The sequence below is a fragment of the Suncus etruscus genome, chromosome 7 (genome assembly GCF_024139225.1).
Source record: "Suncus etruscus isolate mSunEtr1 chromosome 7, mSunEtr1.pri.cur, whole genome shotgun sequence".
Taxonomy (NCBI): Eukaryota; Metazoa; Chordata; class Mammalia; order Eulipotyphla; family Soricidae; genus Suncus; species Suncus etruscus.
Window position 1 is genome coordinate 122,439,748 of NC_064854.1, and position 21,301 is coordinate 122,461,048.

General features: G+C 47.9%; 1 protein-coding gene across 1 annotated transcript in view; it reads left to right on the forward strand.

Annotated features, from left to right (window-relative positions):
• The first annotated feature begins 2,822 nt into the window (after window positions 1-2,822).
• DAG1 (dystroglycan 1) overlaps window positions 2,823-21,301 on the forward strand; it is a 75,755-nt gene continuing 57,276 nt past the window's right edge. The window contains exon 1 of the mRNA XM_049777335.1: window positions 2,823-2,925. The gene's annotated coding sequence lies outside the window, so the exon portion shown is untranslated. The remainder of the gene's footprint in view (window positions 2,926-21,301) is intronic.

Below are 21,301 nucleotides of genomic sequence, written 5' to 3' on the forward strand. Positions count from 1 at the left end.
AAAAAAAAAAAGAAATGCAGGGGTCACGGGGCTGGAGAGATAGCATGGAGGTAAGGCGTTTGCCTTTCATGCAGGAGGTCATCGGTTCGAATCCCGGCATCCCATATGGTCCCCTGTGCCTGCCAGGAGCAATTTCTGAGCCTGGAGCCAGGAATAACCCCTGAGCACTGCCGGGTGTGACCCAAAAAAAAACCACACACACACAAAAAAAAAAAAAGAAATGCAGGGGTCTGATATCTGAAAAACATGTGCTTTGCCTTTGATTCATATCCTCTGACCCTTTTTGCATTATTGGGTATCAGCTACTTGAGGTAAAGAACCTCTTGTCTAGAATTCTGCTGGGTATGAATGGGCACCGGGACCCAGAAAATTGGAATGAGGTTTTTTTTGCCTCCTTTAGCAAGACTGGTAGCAAAAAAAGAAGAAAGGATGCTACAGTGGGGTCTGTAACTGCCATTGTCTTTTGTTCTGGAAAAAAACCAAAGTATATTTATTATATGCATCTTCCCCTCCAAAGGGAAAAAAAATCACAAACAGGTGTGTTTGGGAGATGAAGTTATTTCCTACTATAATCTCTGAAACTTAGGCCCACCAGGCTCTCCCAGAAAAGGGGAGAAAGGCAGGATGCCCAGAGTTGTCTAACAGAGGAACCCAGCTAGGCAGTCATAGCCAGTGGAGTGTTCAGAATGTGCTTGCTGACATTCCAACCAGGTTACATACAGGCAGAGGAGCAGGAGGGAAGGAACTGGCAGGTGGGGCTGAGTGGGGAGGAGGAGAAGGAGGACATGGCCCACCGGGGGACCCATTCCCTGACCCTTCCAGCAACTGTTCAGGTTCAGTGAATGTTAGTTAGTTAGTTCCAGGAAATGTCACGTCTCACCCACTCTGCTGGGCCAGCGGGCTCTGTCTGTCAGGGCTGGAGAGTGCCAGAAGAGCTTGCCTTTCTTTCTCACTGTTCTGTCCTTGAGTCCCCCACCCCCAGAAAGAATGTGGGCCTCATGTAGTGTGAGTGACCAAAGCGAGAGGGTCAGAGCTATTTCAGGCAGCAGAGGAGGCATTGGATTCCGGATTCCGGTGTCAGGGGGAGGGGGCCATGCCCATGAAGAGGGTCAGGTCCAGGGCACTCCCTTCCTCCACCTCACAACCCCCTAACTTCCATTCCTCCTGGTCCTCTGCTAGGTTTTCCCACTGGGCCAAACACAACAGTGCCATCAGTCTGTGCAATTCCTGACTGTTTTCCCAGCTTTAATAGAACTCTTATTTATTTATTTATTTATTTATTTTGGGTTTTGGGTCACACCCGGCTGTGCTCAGGGATTACTCCTGGCTCTATGCTCAGAAATCCCTCCTAGTAGACTCAAGGGGGGGACCATATGGGATGCCAGGATTCGAACCACCGACCTTCTGCATGTAAGGCAAATGCCCTACCTCCATGCTATCTTTCTGGCCCCAGAAGTTTTATTATTATTACTATTATTATTATTATTATTATTATTATTATTATTATTATTTTTGGTTTTTGGGTCACACCCGGCCGCGCTCAGGGGTAACTTCTGGCTCTACGCTCAGAAATCGCTCCTGGAAGGCTCAGGGACCATATGGGATGCCGGGATTTGAACCACCGTCCTTCTTCATGCAAGGCAAACAAACGCTTTGCCTCCATGCTATCTCTCTGGCTCCTCTTATTTTCATTTTCATTTTTTTTTTTTGCTTTTTGGGCCACACTCGGTCACTCTCAGGGGTTCCTCCTGGCTCTGAGCTCAGAAATCACCCCAGGCTTAGGGGCCCATGTGGGCTGCTGGGGGATTCGAACCACCTTCTGTCCTGGATCGGCTGTGTGCAAGGCAAACGCCCTACCGCTTGCGCCACTGCTCCGGCCCCCTAATAGAACTCTGGATTTGCATTCGAGGAAAATCCGAGTGCAGAACTCCGGGGTGCCCAACCATAGCCTGGGCAGTCAGTTCCAGCCTGACACCCCGCAGGAGCTAGACTAGCTCAGGAGGCTCCAAGGCCTGAGCTTGGGTGCCTGGGCGTGGACGCCCAGGCGTCCAGCCCCGCTCAGAGCTCCGGACCAGTGGGCGTGGCCTCCACAACGAAGGGCGTGTTTAACACGGGTGCGTGTCTGGCATAGCGTGGCCCCGCCCCTGACGGCCAGTCCAGCCCAGAGCCACGGACCTGGCTCTGGACAGGTGGGCGTGGCCTCCACCATGAAGGGCGTGTTTATCTGATCGTAACCCCGCCCCGAGGCCAGTTCAGCTTCAGCCCAGCGCCCCGGCCCTGGCTCCCGGCAGGTGGGCGTGGCCTCTATTACAAGGGGCGTGTCCAACAGAGGGCGTGCTTTCCAGCGCTTAGGGGGCGTGTCTTTGAGGCGTGCCTGTCCAATGAGAAGCGCGGCACGGGGCGTGTCTTCCAGGGAGGGGCGTGCCTCCGGGGCGTGCCCGGCCAATGAGAAGCGCGGCGCGGGGCTGGGCAGGGCCCCGCCCCTCCGGCCAGTCCAGTTCAGCCTAGCCCAACCCAACCCAAAGCCTCGGCCCGGGCTCGGAGCGGCGGGCGTGGCCTCCAGCACAAGGGGCGTGTCTGTCCAATGAGAAGCGCGGCACGGGGCGTGTCTTCCGGGAGAGGGGCGTGTCCTCGGTTGAGCCCGGCCAATGAGAAGCGCGGGGCTGGGCGGGGCCTGCGCGCGCAGCCAGGCTGCGGGCGTCCGACGCAGGCAGCCGCGCTCGTCGTCGTCGTCGTCGCCGCCGCCGCCGCGCGCTGGGACGGACGGACGGGCGTGCGGGCGGGCGGACGGACGCCGGGGTCGGAGCGTCGCGCGCGGACGCGGCGGCGGCGGGCTCGGGATTGGTTGCGGGGCTCGCGTGTCCCGGGGCGGTTGCTAGGCTGCGGCCGTGCGGGCGGCCCGCCCTCGCGCCTGCCCAGGACCCGGTACGTGCTGGTGCGGCGGCGGGAGCGGCGGGAGCACCTGCCGAGGCCCGCCCGGGGGAGGGAGGGGGAGCCCGGCCCGGCCCGGCCCGGCCCAGCGGACCCGAACCGCACCGCACCGCGTCCCCGAGACACCTGCTGCTGCTGCTGCTCCTCCTCCTGGCCGAGGCCCCCGGGGAGGCCGCCGCGGACGTCCTTGCGGGTGGGTGAGGCGCCGCCGCGAGCCCCGGGGGCCCGGGCTGAGGGCTGCAGCCTTTCGGGGTCCCGGGCCGGGCTGCTAGGCCTCGGCCGGGCGGCCCCCCGATGCTCCCCAGGAACCAGGGCCTGCCTGCCTGCCTTGCCCGCCTGCGCGTGATGTGTGCGGCCTGTGGGCCGCCTCCCTCGTGGGCTTGCAAATTGCAAAGAAAAAAGGAATAAAAGGGTAAAAAGAAAAAAAAAGGGGGTTTTGCATCCCTCCCCCTGAGGCTGGAGCCCCCCCCAAAGGGCGGTGCTGCTGCTTCTGCAGCCCCCCGATTTTTTGTTCCCAGACTCAGGGTCAGCCCCCTTCCCTTTCCCTCTCCTCTCTCTGCTCTGAGCTTCTTTATTTTATTCATTTTTTTATTTTCCTCCTTTTCACTTGGTTTTGCAAAAACAGATTCCCTCTTTGGAATCTTACCTTTTTGCAAAATTAGATCCCAGCCCCAAAAAATAAATAAATAAAATTAGATCTTGCATGAGATTTTATTTTTTTTTTTCCCTTTCTGTTGTTGCATCTCCAAGTAATTTAATAAGAAATGAGTTTGGCTAATCCAAGATGCATTTTTCTTAACAGTCTTTTAGGACTTTGAGAAGCCTTCCCCCTCCCAGATACATTTAGAATTAAGTTTTAGAATACTTTTAGAATTTCTTTTTTTTTTTTTCTTTTTCATACTGACCAGGGGTATTTAGCTTCGTGGAAACCCAGAGATTGCTCGGGACATTTCGTGTCGAGCCCGGAGTTCTAACTTAAGAGCTGGGCCTTGATGTTTCCCTAAATAAGCCCATAGAAGTGATTCCTGGCAGGGAACCCAGACTCTTGAGCAGGGAAGGGTGGTGGTTAAAAGGACACCGGCTCAGAGTTGAATTTGTGTTTGTTATCAGGTATTTTGGAATCCAGTAGGAATGGGATATTGTGATTTTTTTTTTTATATCAGGCGCCAAGTGTTCAGAGACATCATTTTGTATGACCCCATTTTGAAAAAAAATATACCGGTTTTGGAGAGGAAATATCGGAGTAAGTTTGAACATGGAAAAAAAGTTGGACTGAACTTTGCTGAGGGATTACAGCTCAGGGCCTACATGGTTTTGTCGTTTTTGCTTTTGTTTTATTGTTTTATGGATCATACCTGGTGGTGCTCACGCCCTGGGCTCAGGAATTATACAGACCTTGCAGTGTTTGGGGAACCATATGGGATGATAGGGATCCAGTCTGGTTTGGTCTCACGGCCACCGTACCATCTCTGCATTCCTTTCATGTACTGTTTTTATTTTGGGGAGGAGTTTGGACCACACCTGGCTGTACTCAGGGGCACTGTGGCTCAGAAATCAGTCCTGCAGGCTTGGGGGACCATATGGGATTCTGGGGATTGAACCCAGATATGCCCCATGTGGCCGCATGCAAAGCAAATACCTACTGCTGTGCTACCTCTGGAGCAGTCTTATTTGAGGTTGAAGCTGGATAGTGCAAAATGACCAAGGTCTGTGGGATAAATCAGAGTAAAAGCAGCACTTTGTAGACCATAAACACGCTAAATGTGGCTAAAATAGCAGAGCTACCAGACTGTGCTTGAGTATATTTTGGATACTGGGGATTTGCATTCATGATCATATTCTTCATGGCTGGTGCTCCAAGGTATTGCTCTAACTTCACCAGGCCCAGCAAAAGAACCCATTAAACTTGAAAGCTGTTTTTATGCTTCTATTGAAAGAAGGGGGCGAGTGGGGAAGGTAGCTCAATTTAGGAGCTAGGGCATAGGAAATAAATGCAGGTTCAATCCCTGGCCCTGAATGATCCCTGAGCTCTGCCAGATGTAACTCCTAAAAGCAGAGCACCGCTGGTCTTTACTGTTCTGAATTGCGTTGACAAAGTGTATTCATTCTTTTTTTTTGGCTTCACTACTTCTCATCTTGTAAATGAAATTTGTTCTGCCCTTAAGGAGGGCAGAACTCCTTAAGGAGCTCAGTGGGAAGTGGGGGAACCCATGATTTTACAGCGTCTACCTACTTTATGTGCTTACATGTTGCCTTGGGAGTCTGAGGAAAAACGGAATTCCTGAGCTGAGGTTTTCAGGGCCAGCAGGAATTAGCTGGGAGACAGCATAGTCCTAACACAAGGAACCACACGTACATGAGTGCCTAAAAGAGCACCAGTGAGCCCCGCAACTTGATTGAGGGGAGCCTTAGGCCTTTCTCAGGAGTTCCAACATCATAGTTGGGGTGCAGGAACCTGGGGAATCGCATAACCTAGACCTGTGTTCAGAAGGACCTCGCTGGTGCCCCCATGACTTTCCTCCTAAACAAGGAGGAAAGGACCTGTGTCTGTGAGGTCTTACAGTAGAAGAGAGATGAAGAGACGAAGGAGGAGCCATTTGAGGGGAGGCCAAAAAGGTTGAGCAGAAGGGATACCAAGCTGTGATGGGGGAGGAGTCTGCGTTCAGGAATGTGGGCCAGAAGCCTCGGCATAACCAAGGATTTAATTCACTTCTGCAAATTGGTGGTGTGTGATAACCATTGACAGTGGAATGGTTTGAAGGGGCCCGGGAGCTACTTAGATGTCGGCACTTGATTATTTAAAATGTATCTGGGGTGTGTGATAGTGGAGTAGTATAGCAATTAGAGCGCATGCCTAGCATGCACTAGACTTGGATTTGTTTCCCGGCTCCCCTTGGTCCCTCCAGGTATTAGGCGGGATCTAGAGATCCCAAAAACTGCTGATTGTATCCCAGATTGCTCCAACACTGCTGGGATTGCCTGGTTATCCCCCCAGCATTGTAGGACCTGAGCAGCTTCTTATCCTTGAGTCCTTGCTTTGAACCTATGGTTGGTGGCCAAGAATCTCTGGGCAGGCTTTTCTGAATGTTGCTTGAGAAATTCACCCCCTAAAAATGACCTTTTGGGGGCATTGTGTCTCCTTCTGGGCAGGAACTGGTGTATTAACTTGGAGTGTAGGTATGTATTGAACACATTGGAGCATTTTTGAGCATGTTCAGTCCTTTGCTTCTCAGTTATTTCTGCCCGTCCTGTTCTCCAGGTCACTGATATGATGGATCCTGGTCCACAGCAGGCTCTTCTGCCGTGGTTTCTGCTCTCAGAACCTACCTCCTATGCTTTTGAGAACCCTTTATGCTGACTGAGAAAACGCAGTCAACTGAGCCACAAAGGAACAACTGAGCCTAGTGTCACAAAACTCCTTAGGTGGCAGAGTTAGGACCTGAGCTTGGTTGAATGTTCTGCTCTATCCACCGGTGTTTTGAGTTTCATCACACTACTTATGGTGGCCTTGGATGGATATTTTCCTGTTAGCCTGGGTATCTGGAGGTGGGCAGGAGGCCAGGACAATAAAGGAGACATGATTAGGGACCCCACACAGAAATCAGGAACTTGTTTTGAGAGCCCATTCTTTGCACCCATAGCTTGGTAAGCCTTCCTAGAATCTCTCCTGATTACTGTGGTTGTTATGCTGAAGTAAGCCAAGGTCCTACGTGGAAGAAGCCCATTTTTAAGAGAAGACGTCTTTTGAGCGGAGCCTTTTAGAAAAGGTTAATGTTTTGGTGAAGGAGTGATGACAGGAAACTCATAATAGTGGGAAGAAAAGAGGTGAGCAAAGGATGGGAAGGAGAAAACTGGGCCTTTTATTTGGCCACGCCCACCAATGCTCAGGTTACTTCTGCCAGAATTACTCCTGGCATTGCCCTGGGGACCAAATAATGGTGCCAGAGATTGAACCTGGGTCAGCTGTGCAAGGTAAGTACCCTACCCTCTATACTAGCTCTCCAGTCCTTTTGTTTGTTTTTGGACTACGCCAGCTGTGCTCAGGGCTTATTCCTGGGTATGTGCTCAGGGATCACTCCTGGTGGGGCATCTGGGGATACCTGGGGTTGAATTTAGGTTGACTGTGTGCAAGGACTTACCCCTCTCTCTAGCCTGGGCCTTCCTTCTTCATGTTCTAGAAAATTGGGTTGGTCCCAGAAAGTCTTGTGGAAAAGCTTGTCATTATATAATGACAGGAGATTGTAATGGTCTTGGAATACAGCTGTGGTGGGATCAGCTCAAGTATTTGGAGGTAGCATGATATGTAAATATGGCTAATGGAATTCATTGGAGGCTGGTTGGATACTGTTGGTTGTGGGCAGGGGAAACAATGGATCTAAAATGGACAGAATTCAACAGGAGAGAGACAAATAAGAGTCAACATGATTAGGAGTCAGATATTAGAAGTATGAATTGTGCTGGATTCCACAGGTACATTATTTTGAGTAGAAGGGTACAAAGATGGGGGGCCAAAGCAATAGCACAGCGGTATGGCGTTTACCTTGCGTGCGGCCAACTCTGAACAGACCCAGTTTGATTCCCAGCATCCCATATGATCCCCCGAGCCTGCTAGGAGTGGTTTCTGAGTGCAGAGTCAGGAGGAACCCCTGAGCGCTGCTGGATGTGACCCAATATCCACCCCCCTCCCAAAAAAAGAAGGGTCAAAAGATGACAGGGAAAATTAAAAAATGGCAGTAAAAATGTGAATTGTTGGGGCCGGAGAGATAGCATGGAGGTAAGGTGTTTGCCTTGCATGCAGAAGGACAGTGGTTCGAATCCTGGCATCCCATATGGTCCCCTGAGCCTGCCAGGAGCGGTTTCTGAGTGTAGAGCCAGGGTGTGACCAAACCCCCCCCCCCCAAAAAAAAAAAGTGAATTGTTGGGTATGTATCACCCACATGTGGAAAGTACTTCCTGCACTATCTGGCTCCATCAAAGAATTTAAAGAAAAAACAGAAAGGATTTAAGTTAGCAGCAGGTTCATGCTGATGAGGACTTGAGAGATGTGGTGGTGTAAAGAGGGGCCCTAGGTTACTGAAAGAGGAAGGACTGAAGAAGCAGGCAAGATGAGGGGCTAGTCTGTCCTTGGGTGAATAGAAAAGGTAGAAAGAATAGACTCTATCTGAGGACACAGTGCACAGACTGAAGCCAAAGGAAGTCTGCTACTGGGCAGCTACACGCTGGCCTCAAAGAAAGCTAATCTTTTTTTTAACCCTCTAGTAGGTGTCTTTGGGTGGGGGCAGAGCGGGATGCCGGAAATTGAACCCGGGTTCATCCTGAATCAGCTGCATGCAAGGTAAAAGCCCTACTATTGTGCTATCACTGTTGTGCTATCACTCCAGCCCCACTAGTAGGTGTTTTAAAATAGAAAATAATTGTCATTGTTAGGTCCCCTCCCCCTCTTTTTTTGGGGGGGGGCTCACACCCGGCAACGCTCAGGGGTTCCTCCTGGCTCTACTGTCAGAAATTGCTCCTGGCAAACTCGGGGGACCATATGGGATGCCGGGATTTGAACCACCGTCCTTCTGCATGCAAGGCAAATGCCTTACCTCCATGCTATCTCTCCTGCCCGCCCCCTCCCTTTTTTTTGGCGCTAGAACTATGGTTCCTCCTAGTTCTGCGCTCAGAAGTTGCTCCTGGCAGGCTTGGGGGACCACATGGGATGCCGGGAATTGAATCCCAGGTATGTCCTGTGTCGCTTGCGTGCAAGGCAAACGTCCTACTGCTGTGCTATTTCTCCAGCCCCGTTTGGCCTTCTTGGCCTCTGCAGATTATTTATGGGTGGCCTGTGGTATGAATTCATAGTACCCCTTTACCTGTGCTTGCCGTCAGATCTCTTGTTCACAGTCTCCCAGCACCCCCCCCCCCTTTTTTTTTTGAGTCATACCTTGCAGTATTTAGGTTCTACTCCTGGCTCAGTGCTCAGAGGTCATTCCTGATGATGGTACTGTGGCTTGTTCTTGGGCTTCTGCATGCAAGATATGTGTGTTAGCTCATTGACTTGATCTCTCCAGCACTCAGTACTTTTTTCTTTTTTTGCTTTTTGGGCCATACCTGGTGATGCTCGGGAGAACATTTGGGTGTTGGTGATTGAACCTGGTTCAGCCATGTCAGCACCTTATCCACACTGAACTATCTCTTCACACCACTCCCTTAAGTTGCCTTTTTTGGGGCCACACCTTGGCTGTGCACAGGAATAACTCCTGGCTCTGTACTCGGGAATTTATCCTGGCAGGCTTGGGGACCATGCAGGTGCCAAAGATTGAACCTGGACCAGCCTTGTGCAAGGCCCAATGCCCTACTTGCTGTGCTATTGCTCCGGCCCCTTGAGTTACTTTTCTTTTTTTTTTTTTTTTTTTTGTTTTTGGGCCACACCCGGCGGTGCTCAGGGGTTACTCCTGGCTGTCCGCTCAGAAATAGCTCCTGGCAGGCACGGGGGACCATATGGGACACCGGGATTCGAACCAACCACCTTTGGTCCTGGATCGGCTGCTTGCAAGGCAAACACCCGCTGTGCTATCTCTCCGGGCCCATCCTTGAGTTACTTTTCTATGAGAGGTGCATAACTAAGCAAAGTGGAATGACTACTGATTATTGATCTGTTTTGTGGTCAGGTTAGAATAAGAATGAAGGGTTCTGAATTTTCTAGCTTGTCAGTGGAAGTCAATGATGAGAATGTGATTCGATATCTTTGTTCCCTGGTGTGCTATATAGATTTGAGTCTCTGTGGAGAGTGTACCAGCTCATGCCAGCTTATGGCCTGGATGGAGTCTCTGAGAGTACTAGATTTATTACGAAATGCTGGTATGAACATCAGCAGAGACCCCAATGGGGCCTACAGAGAAATCACTGAACCTCAGAGAAGCCTGAAGTGAAAATAAATTCAGGCATTTTTCTTTGATGTGTCCGGTGTTTTGGTTTAGGACATCCCCTCCTTTTGCAGTCCCTCCCTTTTTTTTTTTTTTTTTTTGGTTTTTGGGCCACACCTGGCAGCGCTCAGAAATTGCTCCTGGTAGACCGGGGTACCATATGGGATACCAGGAATCAAACCCTGCCTATCCGGTCCCAGCTGTGTGCAAGGCAAATGTCCTATTGCTGTGCTATCTCTCCAGCCCCAGGTCACCCCATCTTAAATATGTTTCTGTTTCTTTGCTGGTTGATGTGAAGCATGATGTTGCTTAAACCCCTTCTTTCTTGCTTTTCCTGTGTTGATACTGCAGGCCTGGAGTAAGGTGATGGTTTTGAATGTACCAGTGATTAATCTGTTCATTCCCCAGTAGCTTTGTGTGTCCACGCTCTGGGCATTAACAGCAGTCTTCCCATGAGTTGTCTAGTCAGCTCTGCCTTTTGACGGTCCCCTTTCACTCTGATTATTAGTCAGTAATACTGCTCCGATAGCAATTTCTATAAATAGGATTTTAGAGTAGTTTACAAAATTATACAAGCCCGAAGGCTTAATTTAGCCTTAATGAATAGGGTTTTCTATTTCCCGTTTCTTAGGTTTGATAGCTAAGCGTTTTCTTAGCCATGCTCTGGGTCCAGGGTGGGAAGATGGATGGGGACAAAGGTACTGTAACATAAATCAGGAGTGTCATCTGGTGGAGCTGGTTTTAATTTCCTATTGAAATGAAATCTGAATGAAACTAGCCATTTGTTGACTAATAGAAATTTTATTTTATATTTATTCATTTTATGTAGTTAGTTACTTATTGGTCCTTAGGATACAACTGGCTGTGCTCAGACTTACTCCTGGCTGGGTTGGGGGACCATAGACCATCTAAAATGCTGGTTGAATTAGTGCAAAGCAATGGTCCTACCTGCTGTGCTGTTGCTCTGGCCCTTGAATATAAAACATTTTTGTTAACTGAATGTTTTCATTAATAGCACTGAGGTTTAGTTTTACCACTTCATCCTTTTTTTTTTTTTTTTTTAATTTTTTTTTGTGTTTTTTTTTTTTTTTTTTTTTTTTTTTGGGCCACACCCGGTGACGCTCAGGGGTTACTCCTGGCTATGCGCTCAGAAGTCGCTCCTGGCTTGGGGGACCATATGGGACGCCGGGGGATCGAACCGCGGTCCGTCTCCTAGGCTAGCGCAGGTAAGGCAGGCACCTTACCTCGAGCGCCACCGCTCGGCCCCTATTTTGTCTTTTTGAGTCACACCCGGCAGCACTCAGGGGTTACTCCTGGCTATAGGTTTAGGAAACCAGATGGGTTGCCGGGGATCGAACCAGAGTCTGTCCTGGGTCGGCCACGTGCAAGGCAAGCGCCCTATCTGAGCTATCGCTCCGGCCCCATCATCTTATTTTTTTTCTAAAATTTATGTGAATCAGGGTGATTTATGATACAATTAATGATAGGGTTTTATGCATACAGTGCTTTAGCACCACAGTGGGAGTAGAAGCACCAGTGTCCACTTCCCTTCACCATTGTCTCGGGGTACCTTCCCTTCTACTCCCACCCCAGTTATACCTTCCTTTTAATTTTTTTGTTTTTGGACCACATCATCTGTGATCTTGGGTATGTGCTCAGGGATCAATCCTGTCGAGTGTTGGGGGGACCAAATGTGCTGGTAACCTGGTTTGGTCGTGTACCTGTTGTAATACTTGCTCTTGGTGGCCTCTATTTTTTCTTGTTTGTTTTTGTTTCTTTTTTTTGGGGGGGGGCACACCTGTTTGACGCTCAGGGGTTATTCCTGGTTTTGCGCTCAGAAATCGCCCCTGGCTTGGGGGCACCATATGGGACACTGGGGATCAAACCGAGATTCGTCCTACGCTAGCGCTTGCAAGGCAGACACCTTACCTCTAGCGCCACCTTCCCGGCCCCTGTTTTTGTTTCTTGAGCCTCATCTGGCTATGCATAAGGCTCCTGACTCTGCACTCAGGGATGACTCATGGCAGGCACAGAGAACCCACATAGGAGTTGTGGGGATCAAACCTGGTTTGGTTGTGTACAAAGCAAACACCTTAACCCACTGTACTCTCTCTCAACCTCAATTAATTTTTGTTTGTTTGTTTTTGGGCTACACCAGGTGACACTCGAGGGTTAAGGGGTTACTCCTGGCTATGCACAGAGAAATTGCTCTTGCCTCAGGGGACCATCGGGGACACTGGATCGAACCCCGGTCCATCCTGGATCAGCCACATGCAAGACAAATAATGCCCTACCCCTGTGCTATCGCTCTGGCGCCCAGCTAATTGTTTTTTTTTTTTTTTTAGATATCACTGTTTAGGCTGGGGATGTTACCCAGTATAGAGTGCTTGCTTCACCTGTGTTTTATCTGTGGGTTTGATTCGAGGCACCAGAATTTTTTTTTTGGATCACTCTCAGCAGTTCTGGGCAGTGACTCCTGGCTATACTTGAGATCCAACTGGAGCATGCAAAGCTTTTTTTATCTCTAGTACTGAATTTCTACACTCTCCCATTAAAAAACTAGCACAAATTATAGACATTTGGATTAATTTTATATCTTTGCAACTGTTTATAAGTTTTGGTCCAGGATTGAGCCTTTGACAAAGAGGGTGAGTAATTGGTAGTGTGGGTTGGAGACTTGAGTAAGTATTCCCCACTTCCTTTGAACTTGGTCATTGCGGTCATTTTACTCTGCTTGTGGGTATCACCAATATTAGTTCCTTTTTATTCCTGCAATGCCTCTGCTCGCTGAAAGGTGCTTTAAAGCAACCTAGTACTAGGAGGTGAGGTACTTGAAAAGAAATTTCTGTAAAAGAAAAAATGAATGATAATCACGTACATATTATGGAGTTATAAAACATCATCGTTTGAAAGGATAAAAGAGCTATATCGGGCCCGGAGAGATAGCACAGTGGCGTTTGCTTTGCAAGCAGCCGATCCAGGACCGAAGGTGGTTGGTTCGAATCCCGGTGTCCCATATGGTCCCCCCGTGCCTGCCAGGAGCTATTTCTGAGCAGACAGCCAGGAATAACCCCTGAGCATCGCCGGGTGTGGCCCAAAAACCGAAAAAAAAAAGAGCTATATCAAATGGCATATATAATTATTTTAAAATTTATTTTTGTGGGGTCAGGAAGGTGGCGCTAGAGGTAAGGTGTCTGCCTTGCAAGCTAGCGTAGGACAGACTGCGGTTAGATCCCCCGCGTCCCATATGGTCCCCCCAAGCCAGGGGCGATTTCTGAGCGTGTAGCCAGGAGTAACCCCTGAGTGTCAAACTGGTGTGGCCCCAAAACAAAAACAAATAAAAAAACAAAAAAACCAAACAAAGTTTATTTTTGTGGTCCTGGGGATTGAACCCCCAGGATCACACCAGCAAGGTGTATATATATATATATATATATATTATATATATATATATATATTATATATATAAATATAATTATATATATATATATATATATAAATATAATTATATATATTATTTTATTTTATTTTTTAGTTGTTTGGGCCACATCTGACCGGTGCTCAGGGGCTACTCCTTGCTCTGCACTCAGAAATCGCTCCTGGGGGAAAAAAAAGAGAAATCGCTCCTAGGAGGCTTGGGGAACCATATGGGATGCTGGGGAGCAAACCCATTTTGTCCAGGGTCGGTTGCATGCAAAGCAAACGCCCTGCTGCTGTGCTATCACTCCGGCCCCCAAGGTAAACACTTTAGTGCTGAGCTTTAATCCCACCTTATTAAAATGTCTTTTTTTTTTTTTTTTTTTTTTAGAAATTTTTGTTTTGAGGTCACACCTAGGAATGTGTATGGCTTACTTTAACATTTTGCTCAGGAATCACTTCTGTTGGAACTTGGGGTCTCATATGTGATGCCAAAGTTCTAAACTGGGGTTGGCTTTGTGCCTGGCAAGCATCTTCATCTCTATCCCTCTCGGCCCCTGTCTTCTGATTTTTGGGTGGATATTTTTGGTTTTTGGGCCACACCCTGCAGCTCTCAGGGACTACTACTGGCTCTACACAGGTTCGGGGGACCATATGGGATGCTGGGATTCGAACCACCGTTCTTCTGCATGCAAGGCAAACGCCCTACCGCTGAAGCAGCTCTTTTTCTGAGTTTAGAATTTTATTTTGTGTTTGGATCACACCTAGTGATGCTCAGGTCTTACTCCTAGCTCTATAATCAGGAGTCACTCCCTGGTGTGGGATATTGGAACATAGAGGTGCCAGGGATTGAACCTGGATAGGCCACTTGCCAAACAAGTTCTCTCTCTCTCTCTCTCTCTCTCTCTCTCTCTCTCTCTCTCTCTCTCATCTCTCTCCCTCTCTTCCTCTTCCCTCCTCTCTCTCTCTCCCTCCTCTCTCTCTTTTTCTCTCTCTCTCCTCTCCCTCTCTCTTTCTCTCCTCTCCCTCTCTTCCCTCCTCTCTCTCTCCTCTCTCTCTCTCTCTCCTCTCTCTCTCTCTCTCTCTCTCTCCTCTCTCTCTCTCCCTCTCTCTCCCTCTCTCCCCTCTCCCTGACGGTACACAGGCTCCATGCTCAGAAATTACTCCTGGCAGGCTCGGGGACCACATGGGGTACCAGGGATCTAACCTGGGGGTTGGTCTCCAGGTTATTCTTCTGGAAGCTGGCCTAGCCCTGGGATGCCTTGAGTGTAGGGGGAGAGTGCCAGTTGAAGGGAGCATAAGGTTGCATGATGCACTTGAGAAGATTATATTTGGGGAAATCATGGCCACTGCCCATCTTGGTCCTCGTTTGGCATTTGCTTTCCATTTCTCTTTTTTTTTTTCTTTACATTTTTTTTTTTTTGGTTTTTGGGCCACACCCATTTGATGCTCAGGGGTTACTCCTGGCTATGCGCTCAGAAATCGCCCTGATGCTGGGGGACCGAACTGCGGTCCAGTCCGTCCTACGCTAGCGCTTGCAAGGCAGGCACCTTACCTCTAGCGCCACCTTCCCGGCCCCTGCTTTCCATTTCTATGGAGGAGTTTTTGTATATAGAGGATGAGAATCTTATCTGTAAACAAAAATACTTTAAAAGAGATTTATTTTTGGGCCCGGAGAGATAGCACAGCGGCATTTGCCTTGCAAGCAGCCGATCCAGGACCAAAGGTGGTTGGTTCGAATCCCGGTGTCCCATATGGTCCCCCGTGCCTGCCAGGAGCTATTTCTGAGCAAACAGCCAGGAGTAACCCCTGAGCACCGCCGGGTGTGACCCAAAAAAAACCAAAAAAAAAAAAAAAAAAAAAGAGATTTATTTTTAACTAATAATTTTGTAATAATTAGTTAAAAACCAAATAATAAATTTAATAATTTTAAAATAATTTTAAATAATAATTTAATAAATTAAATTAAATAAAAATTTAATACTAGAAAATAATTTAACAATAGTTATTTAGTTCATTTCTTTTTGATAATATTTAATAATTAAATACATTAATTTGGTAATTTAATAACTTGTTTGTTTTGCAAGTGTTATTTTATGGTCATCTCTTTACCGCTCACTGTTGAGAGCATTCCTTCTCTCCCCCACCCCACACTCGCATTCCAGAGGTTAATAAGGGGTTACTTAAAATTCCTAAGAAGTTTATGGCAGAACCAATTCTGCCTAGTTGCCATAAATGCCTCTCTTAATTAGTTTAGGTGTCTTACAGAGATAGGTTGATTTTTTTTTTTTTAAAGTCAGATTGAGGCAGTGGTTGGGGCACACCCAGAAGTCTCAGGGGTCATTCCTGACTCTGTGTGTGTGTGTGTGTGTGTGTGGTGTGTGTGTGTGTGTCCATGCTCAGAAGTCACTCTGTTAGGCTAGGGGGACCATATGGGATGCCCAGAATTGAACCCGGGTCTGTCCCAGGTCGACTGCATGCGAATGTGTGTCTGTCTGTCTGTCTGTCTGTCTGTCTGTCTGTCTGTCTGTCTGTCTGTCTGTCCACGCTCAGAAGTCGTTCCTGTCAGGCTAGGGGGTCCATATGTGATGCCCAGAATCGAACCTGGGTCTGTCCCAGGTCGACTGCACGCGAGGCAAATAAATGCTCTAGCACTGTGCTATATCGCTCTGGCCTTGGCTCTGTGTTTAGGGGTAATTTCTGACAGTATTAGGGGGATCATGTTTTGCAGGGGATTGACCCAGGTTAACTGTAAGCAAGGCATATGCCTTAATTTAACCTCTTCACTTTCTCTTGCCCTTTAGACAGTTTTTGCTAAGGAAAAGTGTTTTTTTTTTTTTTTTGGTTATAAATAAGGGCCTAAGACATTGTCAGTTTCCTTCTAGCCACTAATTTAGCTATGAAATGCTTCAATAAACATGTATCATCTCGTCACTGTAAATGAACTGTGTATATTACTGCTTAGACTCTAGGTTGTCTCTGCATTGGTTCTAACCTGACCTTAGGGAGCCTTGATTACTGCATTATTATTAAAACATTGCAAAATATATTGTACTTATAACTTTTTTCCTCTGGTTCCATCTATAGATTTTAAAGTTATTAATATTATTATTAATTTAATTTATCATTGTTTTTTGGCTACAAGAGATACTGCTGTTCTCTTCTATCCTTTTTTTTTTTTTTTTTTGTTTTTTGTTTTTTGGGCCACACCCGGCGGTGCTCATGGGTTACTCCTGGCTGTCTGCTCAGAAATAGCTCCTGGCAGGCACGGGGGACCATATGGGACACCGGGATTCGAACCAACCACCTTTGGTCCTGGATCGGCTGCTTGCAAGGCAAACGCCGCTGTGCTATCTCCGGGCCCCTCTTCTATCCTTTTATCTCGCTCTCTCTGGCCCCCTGGATTATTTTCTAAGAGTCCAGATTTGTCTGATGAGAAGCCCTTGAGTAGGAGTGGATTTTGGATCTTGAGGAAATGAGGAAATATAAATAACTCTTTTTTTTTGGGATCCACACCCAGCAGTGCTTGGGGGTTATTCCTGGCTCCGAACTCAAGAATCATTCCTGGTGAGCTGGGGGACCGGATGGGAAGCCTGGGATCAAACCCTGGTTGGTAGTGTGCAAGGCAAGTGCCCTACCCCCTATACAATTGCTATGGACCGAGCATTATAAACAACTTCGTTCTGTAGAACTGTTGAATTAGCATTCCCGAAAAAATAGCTTGATTTCTTTGGGACCACACCCAGCAGTGCTCAGGGGCTCTTTGCTCAGTCATCACTCCTGACAGTGCCTGGAGGCCATTTATGGTGTCGGGGTCAGGGTCAGCTGAGTGCAAGGCACAGTGCCTTAACCCTGTTACTGACTCTCTGGCCCTGAATAATATCTTTTATATTTAGTCTTTTGAGCAGTGTTGGGAAGATAAAAATGCCTGAGTAGAGATTTGGTAAGAGGATACTAGAGGAGAGAACCTCTTTATTACAAATCTAAAAATAGACTTCATTAAATTCACAAATTGATAACAGTAGGATTCCTGTCTTATTTTCTCCTTCTGAATTATGCTACGCATTATTTATGCCTACCTGGTAAAGATTGCAATACATTTTTTCAGGAAGATCAACAGTACAGACTTAAAAATCACAGACAGAATTGTGTCTGCTTGTCTAAAGACGTGCTTTTTACAGTTTTAGAAATGGTTCAAAAAGTGATTAGGTGGGACCTGAGCGAGAGGGTTGGAGCATATGCTTTGCATGCAGGAAGCCCGGGTTTAATTTCTGCCACCGCATGGTTTCCCCAGCACCCCCAGGAGCAACCCCAAGCACAAAGCCAGGAGTAGCCCTGACACTGCTAGGTGTGACCTTGACACCAAGAAAATGAATAGCAGAGCTCCAGAATCAAACAAAAAGTGATACAGAGGGACTGGAAGGGAGGGAGATAGCTTAGTTGGCTGGAGCACATGGTTTGCATGAAGGAGGCCCTGGTTCACTCGTTGGCACTTATGGCTTGTTGAGTACCTCCAGAAATGACCCCTGACTTCTGAGTGCAGAGCCTGTTACTAGCCCCTGAGCACTATCAAGTGTGGCCTTCAAAATCCTTCCTCTAATCTCAGTCACTCCCATGCCAAAAAAAAAAGATTAGATTCCTTGACTCTGGAAAGAAATCCTCCTTATGGGACCGGAGAGATAGCATGGAGGTGAGGCATTTGCCTTTCATGCAGAAGTTCATTGGTTCGAATCCCGGCATCCCATATGGTCCCCCGTGCCTGCCAGGTGCAATTTCTGAGCATGGAGCCAGGAGTAACCCCTGAGCACTGCCGGGTGTGACCCTAAAACAAAACAAAAAACAAACAAACAAAAAAAAAAGAGAACTCCTCCTTACAAGGAAAAATTGATACTTCTATTAGCTGGGTCCTCCTTGAGTCCTCCTTGTGTTTAGAGGTTTTTTTTTCCCCCTTCTAGTTGGGCATTACTAACCAGAGAGGTTTCCTGGGGAGGCTGGCTCATCTGTATGCTCCAGTAGATGGCATTGTCAGGTCTCCCTGTGGCTTTTAGGAGGGGCTCCTCCCTTCCTTGATTCACTCCGTGGGAAGGAAACGCTGCTCATACTTTCTGATTATGCAGATTCTGCTGCCCAGGGCTGCCTGTGCCCTTTTCCTCTGTGTGAGGGGGTGAAGAAATGTCCCGGCCTCTCCTCTCTCATACTGCCATGACTTTCTGGGGAGAATGGGGCCCATTGTCCTCTCCTTTTGTATCAGGTCCGCTGAGGCCTTTCTGTCCCATCTGCTTTGGTTACTGGGTGCTGAGGGACTGGGAGTCCAGTGAGCAGTCACTTCCTCACATGCTGCCTTGCGGTTCATGACTGTCCAGAGCAATAGGGCTTTGTTTGCCACTCAGTCTGCACTGTATGTGTGTTCGTGTGCATGTGCTCTTGCTGGGGAGTGAACCCAGGGCTGCATACATGTGAGGCAAATTCTCTGCCACCCAGCTATACCCCAGCCCAGATTTTATCTCATTTTTACAAAACCCTTTGACAGGTCTGAGTTCACTTGCTTTAAAATTTTGTTTAGTTATTTATGTGCTTTTGTTATTTGGGCCACACCCGGCAGCGCTCACAGGTTTCTCCTGGCTCCCTGCTCAGAAATTGCTCCTGGCAGGCACGGGGGACCATATGGGATGCTGGGATTCGAACCACCGTTGATCCTAGGTTGGCTGCTTGCAAGGCAATTGCCCTATTGGTATGCTATCTCTTCGGCCTCTGGTTTTGGGACCACATCTAGTGGTGCTCATTAAGTTCTGGCTCATGGATCACTCTTGGCGGGCTTAAGGGATCATATAGGGTCCTGGGGATCAAACCTAGGTCGACTGGCTGTGTACAAGGCAAGCACCCTATTTGATGCATTGTTTTTCTGGCCCTGTTTATTTTTGGTTCGGAGCTGAAGGTTGTGCTCCAGCGGTACTCAGGGCTACCAAGGCTACACTTGCTGTTGTTTGAGGGGCCATACAGTGCCAGGGATTAAACTCAATGCCTTGTGCATGTAAGGCATGCGGTCCAGTCCTTTGCGCTATCTTTCTAGCTCTGAGCTCACTCTTGCAACAATTTTGTGGCCATATTTGGAGAGACTTAGGCTTGCTGTTCCCGTAGATGACAGTGTCTGATCTAGGAGTCTGATTTTAACTTCTTTCTCATACTTCAAATCCACCAGGAAGCCTGTGGTAAATCTATTTGTGAGTGAAATTAAACTTGAAAAAAAAGGAGCCAAAGAGATAGCATGGAGATAAGGCAAATATTTGCCTTGGATGCAGAAGGATTGTGGTTCGAATCCTGGCATCCCATAGGGTCCCCCTGAGCCTGCCAGGAGCGATTTCTGAGCATGGAGCCAGGAGGAACCCCTGAGCGCTGCGGGGTATGACTCCAAAACAAACAAACAAACAAACAAACAGAAAACAAAACTTGAAAAAAATGTTTAGGACCACTCCTGGCTCTGTGCACAAGAATCACGCCTGATAGGTCCAGCATAGGGGGCCAGGGACTGAATCGGGATCAGCTGACGCCTATAAGGGAAATTCTCCACCTGCTCTACACTATCTCTCTGGCCCTGAGCTTGAAATTTTTGTTTTTAAAATTTTGTTTGGAGCAACACCGAATCATACTGAAGGTGCCTCCTGGCGGTGCTTGGGGGATGATATAAGATCCTGGAGAATGAACCTGGGTCAGACATGTGCAAGGCAAACTGCACCATCTCTCCAGCCCCCAAGTAGGTTTGTTCTGGATGTGGGGATCTCCCCTTATGCCTAACCCGTGGGGAGGTTCTTTTGACTCCAGGTTAGTGTGTCTCAGGCAGAAAGTATGAGGTATTTGTGCACAGTCAACAGGTCAGACTTCATCACCAGCTCCGTATTTTTCCCCTGGGAATATTGTCTTCAGATAGGGAGTCAGTCATGTGTTTGCTCAGCTGCTGTGCTGGCTATGTGAGTTAGATGAGTGAGTCTAGTGTGTGTGGTGGGTCTCTGGGTCATTAAGGAAGAACTACGGATGGATGGCATGGTTGGCTGCTGAGAGATTGCTGTTCAAATCCAGAGAGAGAATTTGAAATGGTTCTGGAAATTTTTCTTGATCTTCAGAGTGAAAAAATTCCATTCTTCCACTATGCTTTAGTATGTACGATTGCTTTGTCTTTGGAAGTATCTTATGAAAAGAGCAGCTGGCGCTGTCCTGCCTGGATGTTTGCTTTCCATTTACCTTTTCTACAGTAAAAAAAAAAAAAGCTTATTTTTTTTTATCCTTCTGCCTGTGTCTAGTGATGTATTTCTGTCTTCGTTTTAGGATTGTGAGTGGTGGTTTGTTTCTATTAAATGCATAAATAAAACCTTTGCTGAGATCATACTTGTTAACATTATTTTATTTTAGTGTTTTGATTTTTGGGCCACACCTGGCTGCACTCAGAGGTTATGCCTGGTTCTGCGCTCAGAAATCACCCCTGCTAGGCTCGGGATCATATAGGATGCTGGGGATCAAACGCTAGTCTGTCCCGGGTCGGCCACATGTAAGGCAAACACCCCTTGCTTGTGTTTTTGGTGGGTCACATCCGGCGGCACTCGGGTTATTCCTGGCTCTAGGCTCAAAAATCTCTCCTGGCAGGCTTGGGGGACCATATGGGACGCTGGGATTCGAACCACCATTTTTCTGCATGCAAGGCAAATGCCCTACCTCCATGCTATCTCTCCGGCCCCTTCAGTGATTTTTTTTTTGGTAGATGAAGAACCATCACTGTCAGGGACTACTCTGGGTTACTGTAGAGAACTCAGTAAACTTAGTGTATGGTTTTCAGGACCAGACTGGGGCACCACATGAGCACAACTGAGGAGAGACCTCAGGCCCAACCAGTGTGTCCCTTTGCACCCTCTCCCCAAAATTCTGTGTGTGTGTGTGTGTACACACGATCAAGCCCCCCACCCCCAATAAATAAAGCAGCACAGGGCCAAGGGAGGGGGGGAGAGAGAGAGAGAGAGAGAGAGAGAGAGAGAGAGAGAGAGAGAGAGAACGAGAAC